General features: G+C 40.3%; 1 long non-coding RNA gene across 1 annotated transcript in view; it reads left to right on the top strand.

Annotated features, from left to right (window-relative positions):
- The window catches only part of LOC113971076, a 49743-nt gene that overhangs the window by 28551 nt on the left and 5645 nt on the right, over positions 1-15547 (top strand). Inside the window, exon 3 of the long non-coding RNA XR_003535432.1 lies at positions 7229-7354. This is a non-coding gene — a long non-coding RNA (uncharacterized LOC113971076). The remainder of the gene's footprint in view (positions 1-7228; positions 7355-15547) is intronic.

Below are 15547 nucleotides of genomic sequence, written 5' to 3'. Positions count from 1 at the left end.
CAGTCTTTGAAAACTGACCAGTGATTTAGAGTGCCTAGCTAGAGGGATGTTGAGGGGATTTTCAGAAAATATGGAATTCTCAACACACCTCAGCCAGGCCTCCCTGAAGTCAGCACCATCCTCCTCCATCTTGCAGCCTGTCCCTCAGTCTCCTTGGTCTCTTGTTAATCCTCTCCTGTGCTTTAAAGCTGTCAGGTCTATTCTTGTGCTTATAGATAGAGATGTACATAATGGCAAGTACCCAGTTTTTACTGGTGGCATCTCTCAGTACTCTGTTCTGAGCAGCACGTGCTTTATTGGCTAATGTGACACGCAAGAAAACTACTGTCAAAAAAGAACTTTCACTCAGGCAAACCAGGCAGCTTGCTGTGCACATACATTTATTTTTGAGATCTTTGATCTGTTCAGCCACAGCTTTGATCTGTCTCTCAGCCTCAGATATTTCTCCTGAGGGCTCAGCACTGTCTTCTCTTTCACAAAAGCATTTGTGTTGCCTCTACCTCCACTGTAAGATTTCCAGACTGCTGACTAAAACACCATTCTCCTTCCAGCTTCCTAAACGTGGCACCCAGAGTGTTGCTGCGGGTGGCTACTTCCCCTGTGAATGTATCTCATGAGTCCTGGTGCCAGGGACTTGACCTCCAGACATTTTTTACTATTTATTTTATTTGTGTGTTGGCCTCTTTTCATCTGAACAAACTAGGCACTTAAGCCTATTTCTATTAGAGAGAAAAAAAATCCTACTACTTTTAAAGTAGCCTGATAGTTTTGAAGTACTGTAGAAGTTGTTTTTCTTGAGGCTGGTGCATTTCTACAAGGGGAATGAGCTAAGACACTATCCCTGAATCACACAGAGATTTCCTTGGCCTCTCCAGGATATCCATATTTTGATGAGAATTTTATTCAGCTGAAATCCTGTTGGCTCTGTGGCCTCAAAGGATTTTATTTGCAAACAATTTTTTTTTAGTACTAGCAGAGGGTTACTCAATGCCTGTAGAGCTTTTATCTAGCACAGGAGATCAAAAATCATAAGAGGAACAAAAGGGGAACACCACACACTTGTTTTTATACCAGTAGTCAAAGATTTAAAGTCAGAGATATTTTTTCTAAGAAAAAGTGTTCCACTTTATTATGATGCCAAAAACATGGCTTCATAATTAAACTTGAAATAAGCATAAAACTCCATATTCAGAGCATTTAACTTCAATCAAAAGGCATGAAACTCGAGTAGGAAAATAAGAACTTGAGCCAAGCCAACCCCCTCAGCGGTGCTTTATTGTGACTGTCATGAAACACCAAGGGCTTTTGTCAGCTTGGTGGTCTGCCAGATATACCAAGCACTTTAAACAAGTCCTACAGGTACTTCATGCTTTAATGACCTTTAGCAGTTTCCATTAAATTGTCATATACTCACACAATGATAAAATAAGTTTTTTGTTAGGGCAGTCAGAAAAGAAATACACAGATATTCTAGCTACATAATTTTGGAGACCTGTAAAACACATGGTAGCATTGGACAACCTGTGAGGCAGCCCCATAGGTGGGCATGGAAGTTTTTTTATTGAAGATCTTCTTGAAGGGGTAATATAAACTGAGACTGACATAGTGTGGCCAGACTGACTAAGTATGGGCCAGAATTCTTATTCTGTTGTGCCTTTTATGAACACAGCATCTCAATAATTGGCCTTGCTTTTAAATGCTTGCAAGTGTAATGTAACAGATAACTGGTAGTAAATCAGTCCAGGGTATATCAGGGAACAAGTAGATTACATTGACAAGTTTCAAGAATCACAGAATCACAGAATATGATGAGCTGGACAGGAACCACAAGGATCATCAAGTCCAACCACTAGCACTGCACAGGACCATCACCAAGAGTCACATCATGTGCCTGAGAGTATCATTCAAATGCTTCTTGAACTCTGCCAGGCTTGGTGCTATGACCACTTCCCTGGGGAGGCTGTTCCAGTGCCCAACCACTCTCTGGGTGAAGAACCTCTTTCTAATATCCAACCTAAATGTCCCCTGACATAACTTCAGGCCATTCCCTTGGGTCCTGTCACTGGTCACCACAGAGAAGAGATCAGTGCCTGCCCCTCCTCTTCCCCTTACAAGGAAGCTGTAGACTGCAATGAGGTCTCCCCTCAGTCTCCTGTTCTCCAGGCTGAACAGACCGAGTGACCTCAGTTGCTCCTCATACGGCTTCCCCTCAAGGCCCTTCACCATCTTCATTGCCCTCCTTTGGACACTCTCTAGCAACTTAATATCTTTCTTAATTGAGGTGCCCAAAAGTGCACACAATATTCAAGGTGAGGCCACACCACTGCAGAGCAGAGCAGGACAATCACCTCCCTTGACCAGCTGGTGATGCTTTGCCTGATGCCCTCCACGACACAGTTGGCCCTCCTGGCTGCCAGGGCACTGCTGACTCATATTCAACTTACCACTGACCAGCACCCCCAGGTCCCTTTCAATGGCACCGCTTTCCAGCATCTCATTCCCCAGTCTGTATGTACATCCAAGGTTGCCCCATCCCAGGTGCAGAATCCAGCACTTCCCCTTGTTGATATTCATATGGTTGGTGACTGCCCAAGTTTAATCAGCTACAGCCTTAACAGACTAAATCTTCTGCTGCTGCCTAAGAAGAGTGCTCAGTATGAATTCTCAGTTTTTAGTACCACAGCCCTTTATGTGGTTCCCTTTGCTGTGCTTTCAAAGCACCTTTAGCAGGGTCCAAAACCACGTTACAGATCATTTCTAGTACACTATGGTATGTTAAGGTAAGTAGTATTTAACTCACACAGCTGATCAGTCTGTAAGTGCTGCTCCCCTCCCTTCCTTTGTGGGCAGACAAAGGTGGATAGCTTCCAACAACTATGACTGATATTTTATCCCGGTATCCAATGATGAATAAGGGCACAGCTCATTTAACAAAGTACCCCAGGAAGAGTTCAGAAAGTAAAAATAATAAGTGAAGAGAGAAGAATGAACATTTGACTCTTCCAGTCATTATACTCTCTCCAGAAATAAGACCAGTTGAGTGTCCATACGGCTTTCATTTTAGCTCTGCCTTAGAGCAGTTCTTGACACTTTTGTGGTTGCTCCTCTAGCTGCTGGCTTTGGCAGCATCTACCTTGTCCCCCAGTTCCTACCTGTATTTGCCACCCCTGTCCCTGACCATATGCCACTCAAGACCACATGGACTACATGGTGCAGCTTGAAGGCCAGATTTTCCTGCAGTTCTTCATCTATGCTTGCTTCTTGCTCTCCCAGTCACTGCGAGGAATGGGGCAGTGATTGACACAGTAACAGCCCCCACACACTATCACCACAACCACATGCCAGAAATTAAAGCTGGCAATATAATGCCTAGTGATTAAAGACTAACATTAATAAAGCTGTTGTGAAGAAAGAAAAGCATTTTAGCACCTTGGAAGCTTACTCAAAACTAGCACTATTTTTTTTTAGGGAAAAATTAAAATAGGTTAGGATCCTAGGAAAGTTATGGTACTTTCCTGCAGTAGCATAACACCCACAGTATTGTAGAAAGGCAGAAGGAAGAGAGTAGGGGGATTTCCTCAGCTGCGAGAGATGGAGGATGAAGATCCTTCTGAAGAGTGCTGCCCAGAAATACGGCATAGCCAGAGGCACTGGGCTGGCCCCTGCCAAAGCACTCCAGCCTTTCCTTTGCCTGACCCAGTTGACCATGCTGCCTTTCACAGCCCGTGCTGACTGAATAAAAAAAAGGAGATCTAGCTGCTCTCTAGCACTTCAAACGTCTTAAAAATGGCTTGCAACAGTTTTTATTCATACACAATATCAGAAGCAATTTGAAGGTCTGGTAGTCTAAAATCCTTCCAGGCCTGGAAGCAATTGTTCCATATTTCATAGGTGAGCTGAAATCCCCTCCTATGCAGCTGTATGTTGTTTGCATTTCTAGTCAACAGAGAGCCGGGGATATAAAACCTATTCCACAGGAAGAAAACATTCGTCTATATCCTATAGGTCACAAAACAATCACCAAAAAATAATAAGCTTTGCTTTTTGCTGACCTGAGCAGAATTCAAACTGTGAAAATTTCCATGACCAAGATCAGTTGGTTTAGCTACAGTGCCTAAGTGGGTAGCTGGTTTTAATTTTTGCATACTTGACTTTTGCTGTTTGATTATTTCAGGCATCTCATTTCCTCGAGTATTACTTAGAGGAGGGATGAAAATAAAATGATACACGAAACTATGAAATGAAATACAACTGACATTCACAAAAGAGACAGAAAGAGGAGATCTTGTTCTAAAGGAAGCATAACTTCACTGGAATAGACAGAGATGCTTTGTTTGTGCCAGGACTCTGTTTTTCCCAGAGAAGTCCAATCTAGAAAAGAAAAAAAACAGGATAGAGGAAGGCCATCATCATTACTGTAGGCACTTAATTAGATTTCCTAACTGTATCTTGATTGATCTGTAAGGTTTTTAGAGATAGGGAGCCAAACAGCATTAGGGGGAAAAATTGAATTTTATGGAAACCTTACTGAGTCAATAATTTTCCCTGGCTCCTTTTTTCATTCCTTGAATCCATTCACAAAGCAAAACCTCCCTTCAATCCCATCAGTGCCTTCACGGCAGAGTCTGCCAGAGTCAGTGCCAGGGCTGAATGAGCTCTCTGTGTCTGCTCTGCCTGCAGTTCTCCCTGCTTCACCCACAGCACCCCAGCCACTGCTGGTACTAGCCTCCACACAGCACTTCTATGTCACAGCCCAGCATCAGTGGGATTTTCCCAGCTGCTAGCAAGCTGTTGCTGGGTATGTGATCTGGGCCAACAGATAGAGCTTGTCAGGTAAAAGGAAGCCTACAGGAAAGTAAAGCCCCTACAAAACACCTTTGTCGATGACAATTAAAAAAGCATTAAAACTGAAATAAAGATCGTATCATGACTATATTTCACTCATACTTTCTTCCCTTGATATCCACCAGGATAGGACTGTATCATAACATTTGTAGGGATGGGGATTTATGAACCATACAGCTTCTGAGCAGACAGAAATTGGTAAAGATCCAAGCTGGAACAGATTTAAACAAATCCATGGTGGTTTTGGAGTGGGTTAGCAGCTGCCCTGGACTAAAATCTAGGACTGAAAATCATTAATAATACCTAGTTACCCACAGAAGGCTTGGACTCTATTCTCCACCACTGACAGCTCAAACATGGAATCATTACTAGGTTTAGATGATATCGAAAATAAGCATGCTTTGTGGAGGACACTGTCATTTTGCATGGATTGGTAGTCCAAGCTTTCTATTGCAGGCTCATTCAAATATGTGCATTTTTTTAAAAAGGAAAAAACCCCACATCTAGGACGCATACCTCTCTAGGACATTTGCTACTGCTGTCAAGATGGAGGTACTGTTCATTTTCCTCATCAGGCTCAGCAGGCATGCTGGAGGTCTCATGCTGTGGAAATCTGCTCGCTCTGACTAGCAGGTGGAGAAATGAATTACAGCAACCATCCCTCTAGGCAAACAAAAAAAAAATAAATCTACTGGTTGTCACAGTAGTTAGGTGTGAGTTCTCATTGTCCTTCACTTTTGGAGGGAGTTTTTTTTGTCTGCAGATCAGTTAATATTATCATCTGTTCATCTCCCAAGGTGTTGGTTCATTTCTGTTGCCTTTTTCTCACACAGCCATTAGGCACAAACTGTACTGGATTGCCCTAATGAAACCTAGTGATTGCTTCTGTTGCTGCCTTTCCCTAGCCAGCTGGCCCTTGGGGTAGTACCACTATACATCTCCTTCTTGGGACTTCTTCACTATGTATTCTACATCAGTGCCTCTACACTCCCTGTACTATAACAATTTCCCTCTGTTTATTTAAAAATGCAATCCAGTATAATGGAAATTTTCCAGCTACCCCAGTCAAGTAAATAACTACATTTAATTTGGAACCTAGAATTCCTTTGTTTCACTCTGCTGTGCCATATAGAAACAAGACAAGTACCCAGTGGTACAAAGTCAACAGCATGTAATCAATACCACATAGTCCATCTAAAAAGGGCTTTCTTATGACTCTATGGCACAGAGATGAGGAAAAGACTCTGATATGACAGCATCAACTTAGAAATATTCCCAAGAAACCTGATCTCTCAGAAGTATCAGATGAGTCATAATTACTCCTTCAGTTGGTTGGGGAGGGGGACATGGATAAATAGCTTATTAATACTAGCTCATAAAATCTAAAAATTGCAACAACCCCACAGGTGGTTCAGTTACAGTGGCTGCTATGTAGGGGAGACAGAGCCAAGACCCGCCCAGCCTCTGTAGCTTGTCTCCCAAACTTGTAGCTCCACTACTTCCCATTGTGGTCAGAACCAAGGTATGAGCTGTGTAGGAGTGTTTGCAAGTGGTATTTCTCCAAGGCAGTGTAACACTGACACACGCATTCTGATAAACTAAATCATCATCCATCCCTGCAAAAAGGCAAACTGAGTGACAATGCTGGTGGATTTTTGCAACATAACCCCAGGTCTGCCAGCCAGTCTTTGCTTTTAAGGCTTGGGCTAAGCAGCAGTGGGGTCCACATGAACATTAAACATATTCTCAGGGAGAGAGGGGGAAAGTTGTATCTCCAGAAGACTATGCTTTTGTGGTGGTTTAAAGACAGAAGATGCTCGTATCAGAAAATATTTGTGTACAGTCCATTTGAAAATACTCAAATAATGTTATGACTGAATTACTTGGCTCTATTTTCACAGTAAACTCAGCTATAGCAAACCTCCACTTATAGCAAGGCAAATTAAAGTCACTAATTGTTTCATATGTGCAATGTGGGAATTGCAGTTTCATTTATAATGAAACTTTGATTACATTATAATTATTCTGACATAAAAATTATTCCATTTTCAGAGGCTTCTGCTGTGTTTTCAGACTCTGTTTGTGTCTGCAGTAGTTTTTATATTTCTTGACTAGCATTGTGCAATCACAAATCTTTAAGCTTCCCCGGAACTGTGATTCAGATTGCTTGATTCTCAAAATCTGGACAAACTCAGCAGAAACACTTTTGGTGGAAAAACAAACAGAAATGCAGTGTTTTGGACAGCCTGATAAGTTCTGATTGTTCTGTACAGAATCCCAGCGGAAATACCAACTGCTGCTTTTTACTTTACTAGGCAAAATTCTGCACTTGACATGTCCTCTAGTGCTTTTCCTGTTACAGAAAGCCACTGTTCCTTTCTAGAAGATGCTTCTGTGACTTCCTACCAGAGTGTATCCAGTAATTGCCTACAAAGTATGAGCATGCCTACACTGAACATCTGGAATGAGAAGACATCATTGAAAAGACCTTCACAAACTTGTTCCTAAGGTAATTAAATGCATAAATCATATTTCTCAGGACCTTCTCCCTCCTGTAACATGTTTTGCTTCACACTCATCCATGAAGATCACCTCCAGGTGGTTATTGGCACAACTTTGAATGTTACAGTTTTTGATATTTCTCCTATATGTTTGCACTGGTATGACAGTGGTTTGGGACTCTGAACTGTTTGTAGCAGGGATCTAATTTTCTTGGATTTCTATGTCTAATACCTACAGACTTGAAAGCTTCCTAGAATAATACATAATAATAAGCTGAATTTTATCAGCTGTGCTTCCTTTACAACATTTCCAATGTCCTCTCCTATTACAAAGGGAAACTGTAGCTATCAGCTGACATAGGAGGGGAGCAACTCTACACCCTAGAAAGCCTAAAGTAGTTACAGATAGTACAGTGAAGGAAGAAGTATTTGTAATTATTGTCAACAGATATGGGTATGAAGTGACTGACAACAGTGTGTAATTGTGGCCCAAAGAAGGGAGACTTGCAGCTGAGACCAAGGGTGTTGTTTCCATGTCACTGATACGAGGATTGAACTGTGAAGTGAATATTCACATCACTGGAGTGAGAAGTATTCAATTTCCTCAGGATAAACTCTCTGTAGTCTGAAAGTGTGAGGAAAATGTGTTAGGCCACTTTCTGGGAATCCTTTTGTGAAAATGAAACAGGTTTCCAAGATATGAGAAAATTAACACCCCAAACGAAGCTGTTTTGCCAGATGACTTCAGCCTTTTCATGTTAAATGCTCTTCCACAAAAAGACTTCAATTCTTCTGAGTAACAGCTGCAGGCATCAGCAGTAATATGCTTTAGGATTTAGCTAGCATTACTAATGAATTTTTATGTGTGACATACCTCTGGATGGAAAAACTACCATATTAACATTGAAAAGTGGAACCAATTTAACCTGGATTGTTTAGGTGCTTTTCCCATGCTTCTATTTTATAAATACTAATGACATGTTCTACTGCTCATGTTATAAATTGTTCATGTGACACAGGCATTCACTTCTATATATTTGAGGACTACACTGTCACTATTTTAGAAGATCTCAGTGTTCTCAGCTGGAGAAACTAGTATTACTTCTAAAAGTCTGTACAGCCCTACATAGGACTTGAAATCTTCTGACTTCTCAATGATGGGAGTCTGGTGCCATTAAAAATCTGTCTTCAAGTTTCTTCTTGTGATTTGTGTTTTATTCTGAAGGGTATTCATCAATCTTGTATTTCTTTCCTTGAAATTTCAGTCATTCTGCATTCATAGAGACTTATTATGGTAAATACATCTGCATCTTTCAGTATGTCATGGAGTTCCAGTTGGCTAAAAAATCCTTTGATCAGTTATAATAAATGTCTTGGTTCAGATAATGTCAAAATTATCAATTAACAAATAACATTAGTGCTGGGGTACATCCCATAATTGTTTACCATCCAATTGTATTCTTGATCGAACCTAGAGACATCTGATGATGCTGGAAAAGTATAATTAGCAAATCTGATCGTAATCTATCATAAACCAAATTAACATATGGAAAATTATTCAGCTAATGCTTCAGAAATCTAAAGAGAATTCTTATTATGTTAGAATGTCTTTCACCAGACACCGCCATGAAAAGAAAGAAAGGTAAAACTAATTAAAGCATTTCCTGTAAAAATCACTTTTCATTACGAAGTTCCATATGTCAAAACTGAAGCTATTGAAAAGGATTGGTTTTAGGAAGTCAGGATAATTTAAATTCCAAATTGTTAAAATACCTTGTTTTCATTCTGTAAAGGGAAAGTCTTCTTTTCTGACGTAAGATTCTTTTTGTTTGTTTGTTTGGGGTTTTTTACAGCAATTTCCATTACTATATAATGGAAAAGATTTAAAAAATGGGAAGTCAGAAAAAAAAATCCTGTTTTGACTAAAACAGTCCTTTTTATATTATGACATCTCACTGAATTTTTTCTTTTTGTCCTGAGTGAGCTTTGCAATCTCTGATCCTCCAGATCAGAGACCTGCTTTCCATTCAGCTCTTGTACACATCAGCACTTAATTATCTCAGCATTCTGTGCTATTGGTTTTAGTTAGGAGTCACGAGACAACATCAGTATTTTAAAACCTGTCCAAACTTCCAAAGTCTTTCTTTGGGGGCATATATATTTTAGTATGTCTTTTCATACAGATGTAACTTTAAAATTGTTAACATTTTGCACCTTTTTTTTCCCCTAGACCATATTACATAATAAAAATAGCTGTTGTGTTTTGTTAGGCCTTTCTTTATCATCCAGCAATAGACAGTTGATCCATCAGTGTGTATTTCATGTGCAAATCCTTTGATTTTCTGTTATACGCTTCCATTGCTGGTTCCATAATTTTTTATATGCAGTTCCTTTGATCTTGAATAAATTAATTTGGAACCACTAGTAATTGACTGAATTTCCTACATAAAAGCATTTAATATACTACCTTTTGAACTCTGCTCTCTCACATGCTAAGAGAAATGTTAAAATTCATATCACGTTTAGCAGAACAGCAAATCTGGACTTGGTCATATTCAGACAGAATTTTAAAAATAATGCCCTTGCAGGTAGCTTCTTGGTGACTCACTGCTTAATTGGAAATCTTTAGTCAAGACTATGGTGTTGTCATAGCCAAAGGGAAACTACCTCTTAAGTAACAGCTCTGACATCAGTGCAGGGGCTACATGATAAAAGCAAAACTTTGACCTTCACACAGACCTTTATCATCAACCTCACCTAAGCACCAAAGCACCAGTTCAACATACTACTACGACTCCATTCAGGGACAATTGTCTGCTTTATCAGCTACAGTTTTGCAGGATTTTGTAGTGAGCACAAGAGCAGTCTGTTCCCAAAGTGACTAAGACTTTTGGTCAAGAGTGAGGCAACACCTGTGCTGTGTGTTGAAGCAAGACACAACCACTTTAAGGATGTGCAGATGTCTGAAGGCTCTGAACCAGCACTGTTATCCTGTGCTACATCTTGGCTTTGAGCTCCATGAGAATATGACTGTTCCGTATTTGGTTTATTCAAAGTGCAGACAAAGCAATTTCCCTGTATGGCATGTAGACCTACCCAAGGTCTACAAGGAGCACTTGTACCCCTTTCACCAGTAGCAGATGCAAAGGTCCTCGCAAATAGAAGAGAACCAGACACTAGATGCAAATAGCTGGTGCCTCTGGACCAGTGACACATTGAAACTATTGACAATTATTCTACCAACCCTGTAATATAACTCTATCTAGAGGGGGACTCAGCTAACTACTGCTCCAAGGACAGTCACTAAATCTGTGCAGGCACCATGTCATTCATTGTCATTCATTTTGGTGTGTGGCTTGGGTCAGAGCAGATGGACATGCGGAGACAGCAATCATTAACATACTGATACCTATCTACCACTTATTGATGCAGTAAGACTCCTATGCATGTTCAACAGGACAGCTGAGAGGTCACAATGTCACATGATAATGCTTCTAAGGCAAACCCTGACCCTCTCAGGCAGCTAACAAGGAAATTAACAAAGGCTTTAAATCGTCAATCTTTCACCCTACCAATAACCAATAAGGGTCACCCTGTAAGTCACTGTCAGATCCTACTGATCCTACTTAGTTGAATTAACTTAACTCTGACTTGGACTAAGGACTCAGTTTCTGTAACCCATGTTGGAAACCTCAGACTTAAAATATGCAAATCTGATTGAGTTTTCTGCAGGATCTGAGCAGGCTTAAATTGGGGCTACATAGAATTTAGGTTTAAATACTCCCCCACACTTCCTAATCTTCCTGCAAGGCAGTACCGAGGGAGAGGAATGCTCTCTTGGCACTGTAAAAGCTGTAGAAAAATCAGTAAGAGGTGAACTCCATCTCTTCTGAGTGCAGATGGACAAGTGAAGGGCAGGGAGGACATGGGATGATGCGTAGTTGTGGGGGATGTTCATGTCCAAGTTAATGTAGGTGCTCAGACTCTGGCTGGCAGCATTCAGGATAAACCAAAACCAGTAACTCCCTATCCTGCTTCAATTTTCTGAGAAATAAAAAAGAAATCACTCAACTACAACCCATAGATTGTGTAGCATATACAAGAAGGAAATCAAACAGTTGCCTATCTGTCATTAGAAGAACAACAATCGAGTTCATTATCTGGGATGTTTACCTGATAGCCTGTAGAGAGATCCTGAACTGTCCTGAATATCACCGTGATTCCTAATGCACTGTATTCTCAACTTAATTTCTCAGAAGAGGAATGGTTCTGTCTAAAAAGACTCACACTTTCAGAATACTGTTTCCTATCAGGAAGCACCACAACAGCTTCCTTCAGATTACAAGCATCCAGTTTGTGGCCAAAAATATTCTAATGCTTTATTCATCTCCATAATTGCTGTCTTTAATATTCCCTGTCCCACTAGCTGGGAAATCAGGCAAAAAATAAAACCAAAATACATTGATGTTTATCTTAATGGAATATCTTCATGGTATGGAACTGAGTGTAAAGGAGAACACACAGTTACAATGGCATCTTCATGACAGAGTTAAAGACAGCAGTAATTTAGCAGCTCAGTCAGCAGCAACACATTTACAACTAAATCCAAAGACAGATGTCTTCAGTTTTGTGACCTTAGTGTATACAGCAGCTCACCTCCAGCCAGCCAGCTTGCTATTATGGGAGGTGGGATTTTGCACCCTTACACTCAGTTTGTGCTCAGCACAGATGCCTCTTCTACACAAGTTTTGCCATGACCTTGAGATTGTGTTAAACATTAGAAAATTATATCAAGCATGTAGCAGAACAGGAGCTGTTAGAGGCTTAGCATGCACATCCATCACTACCCAAGAATGCCCATCTGAAAGATGTCCAAGCAGAGAGGGTGGGTTTTGACTGGAAGTTGCCACCTACCTCCTACCCCTGAATTTTGACACAGATTGATTTGGCCTTTTCTCCTTATTGCCTCCTCTGAGATACAGAGCCAAGAGGTGAGAAGATTTGGTATAACTCAGGTTAATGCTAGATAACCATCTAGCATCAGATGGTGCTCAGTGGTCGAAGGTTAAACCCTATTACACCAACTTCAGGACTGTGCATTCAAATTTTGGATCAAAGAAAGCCAGATGAACCTCAAAATTAAATAGGAGTTTTCCATCTGATACAGATTTAGATGTCAGGACAAGTAGGAGCCATAAGGATCACAAAAGCAATAGCAGAAAATATCAGCACCTGCTCAGGCTTCATCCAGAACAGAAATTATGTTATGCTGTGTTATGTTTAATGGAATCCAAATTCTATATGCTGTTGGGTGAAATATTCTGAAGTTTGACTGCTTCCTGTCATTATGCATGAAAATTCCACTTTGTGATAATAAATACTGAGCCATAAAACTCTTCAGAGTTCAGAAAAGATTTCTTGTTTTCAGAGCATTCTTCTGATGTTACAACAATGTGACTCAGGATTTATTACGTATGGCTGTTTCTTTTTAATCCAGCGTACTTAGCTTCAACGTCAGTTTTAGACACTCCCCCTGGAGCTACATGAAAAATGAAGTCTTGATCATTGCCCAGCTTTATGGAAATTCAATGCAAGCAATTATGAGCTGAATCCTGAGAAGATCACACTTATAAGAGCAAATAAAGGAGCTTAGTGAGAGCGATTACTCAGACTACTGAGCAACAGAAAAAACCAAGTGTAGATGTGCTTAAGGTGCTTGCTGCCTCCATGCTGCATGCTGACCTCAGACCAACCATCACCTGAACTCCAGGATCCCCGCACCTCACCATTGCCCAGAAAGTAATGATCCAGGTGACAGTGCTTCTGGGAGTGAGACAGGAGGCAGACATATGAAGGAGCAGGGACTGGGATCACCCTCCAAACAGAGGGCTGCTCCAGCCAGGAAAGAGTCTTACCCTCTTCCAGTGGCTTCTCTGTCTTTCATATGTTTGGCTTTTTGACAGTTTTGGGGTAGGGTTACATTTTCAGAGGGATTTTGTTGAAACTTTAAAAAGTCCTCATTTTAGGGATTATGTTGTATTAAGTTATTTTGGCAGGAAAGAACCTCTCCTGCTCCCATTTTATGTTGTCTTTATTTACCACTGGGTGAAATAAAAAATACAGATTAAAAAATAGGCTTGCTTGTATTTTACTTCTCCTCTTTTACTGCATTTTCTTTTTTGATTTCTACATCATACCTTTAAATTTTTTCCCTGTTTTTGGCAAAGCTACCGAAAGATAACAAGTGAAACAGGACATTTCAGTGATGCAGAAATTGATTCATTTCAAATGAAACTACTTTTGATACGGAATGTTTTTCAAAGTAATCCTTTCTTTACTCTGCCAGACCCACTATTCAATTTGCTGACCTGAAATTAAATATGAGTTTTCTATGAGTCCTGTATGACTTCAGAAGAACTAGGATGCTTTATATTTTTTTAATTTTATTTCATTCATCCTTAAGGAATATTTTGGGAGCTGTTAAATGTGTGTACTTTATTAAAATAAAGAACTGTTGAATAAGCAGAGGTCTAATTTACCTCTTCTAGTCTACATCAGAATTGCTATATTACTATATTGTAAACATACTGCAATGACTACTAATATTGAGTCAGATTTAAGTGGTAGAATCTTCAACAGCTGGCCTATGGAAAAGCTCACTCCTGGTATCATTGACACTGAGGAATTCTTATGAACCACAGTGAAATGAAAGAAAATTTTTTTTGTTTATGCACTTACAACATAAAGTTGCATAATTATGCAAACTGCAAGTGCAGTTGTGCTGGTTTAAAAGTTAACCAGCAGGGGAAATGAACTCAATTCAAAAGAGAGATTTATAAGTCAGAATAACAATTTATTAAAATAATGCAATTAGTACAATTATACAGACAGACAGTTGGTTTTAACCCGCAAAACCCAAATGTATAACCCAGCACCCTGGGGTATGAACAAAAGTGGTGTTCCTTGGCCCCCCCCGAGTCCAAAGTAAAGGGAGAGGGGATGAACCTGCTGGTGGGAGAGCTGTTGCAGTCTGGTCAAAAGTGGTGATTGCAGTCCAGTTGAGGGTGGTGGTCTCAGTCTGGTTGGGAGCGGTGGTCTGCAGTCTAGTTGAGAGCGGTGGTCTGCAGTCTTCCTCTGGATCCCACGAGTGGTGGAAAAGGTTCCGAAAACTCCCAGTTTATATATTCTCCAGTTCAGGCGGGAGTGCTCAGTCCCTCCCTCAGAGCAGGGAATTCCATAAAAGGGCATGAGGATGCTCAGTCCTTCCTCCATAAAAGAGTATCAGAGCGGGGAATCCCATAAAAGGGTACAGGAACATCTTCCCACCTCACAGGCCTCTACTGACAACAGTTTTTGGGAAATGGCATGGAAGGCTATAGAATACACAGTTTTGGGTTACACCCATCCAGTGATGAATTGGTCCCAGCCGTTCTAAAAAGGACAGCAGTAAAGGCCTTCTTAAGTAACAGTGAGTGTGTCGAATTCACAGGATTTTTTTTGCTTTTTTCAGTGCTTATAACTTTGCATTTAAACTAAAACAGATATAAATTACTATTGTTCCGTTCCAGTAGCATTTGAACATACTAAGTAGGAAAGAGATAAAATGAAAAATTATGTAGCTTATACTTGTGAAGTGATTGACAAAAGTGCTGCAAAAGGTGGGGCAGTATAGGTTAGGAGTTAAAGCATGTTTACAAGACGCATGACTTTGTAAAAATTATGTAATATGTTCATAAAAATTTATTCTGTAGATCTGTTAGCTTACCACAGGCAGTCTATTAGCATGCCATTCCTTATTCTGTTTTTCTGGCACATAAAATTTATACAGTTCCTATGTATTTTGGCAATCACAGGGATGATATTGAGTACCAGGGAAAGTATCTTCATATTTACACTGTTTTATGCCAGGAGACTTGCCATGTAACATTAAACAGCTGATTTAATATTTGACACAGGTTAGTAGTGCCTTAGACCTAACTTCTCTCTGCCCATATTTGTCCATTAAATATCTTTGACTCTTTTGTAATGCAAACTAGCTGAATGATGGTTTCCCAGGCGTAGAGAATCCTTCATGGTGTCAGCATCAGTGTCTGATTTGTGCTTTTGGCTGTGGCAGTAAATGGACCTGCACCCTTTGTGCTAGCTGAATCTTTCGAAGAAGAAGAAGAAGAAGAAGAAGAAGAAGAAGAAGAAGAAGAAGA

This window comes from Neopelma chrysocephalum, unplaced genomic scaffold (genome assembly GCF_003984885.1).
Source record: "Neopelma chrysocephalum unplaced genomic scaffold, ASM398488v2 Primary Assembly neopelma1_23, whole genome shotgun sequence".
Classification (NCBI taxonomy): Eukaryota; Metazoa; Chordata; class Aves; order Passeriformes; family Pipridae; genus Neopelma; species Neopelma chrysocephalum.
Note: the sequence above shows the minus strand (reverse complement) of the source record. Positions and strands in the feature narration are given on the sequence as shown.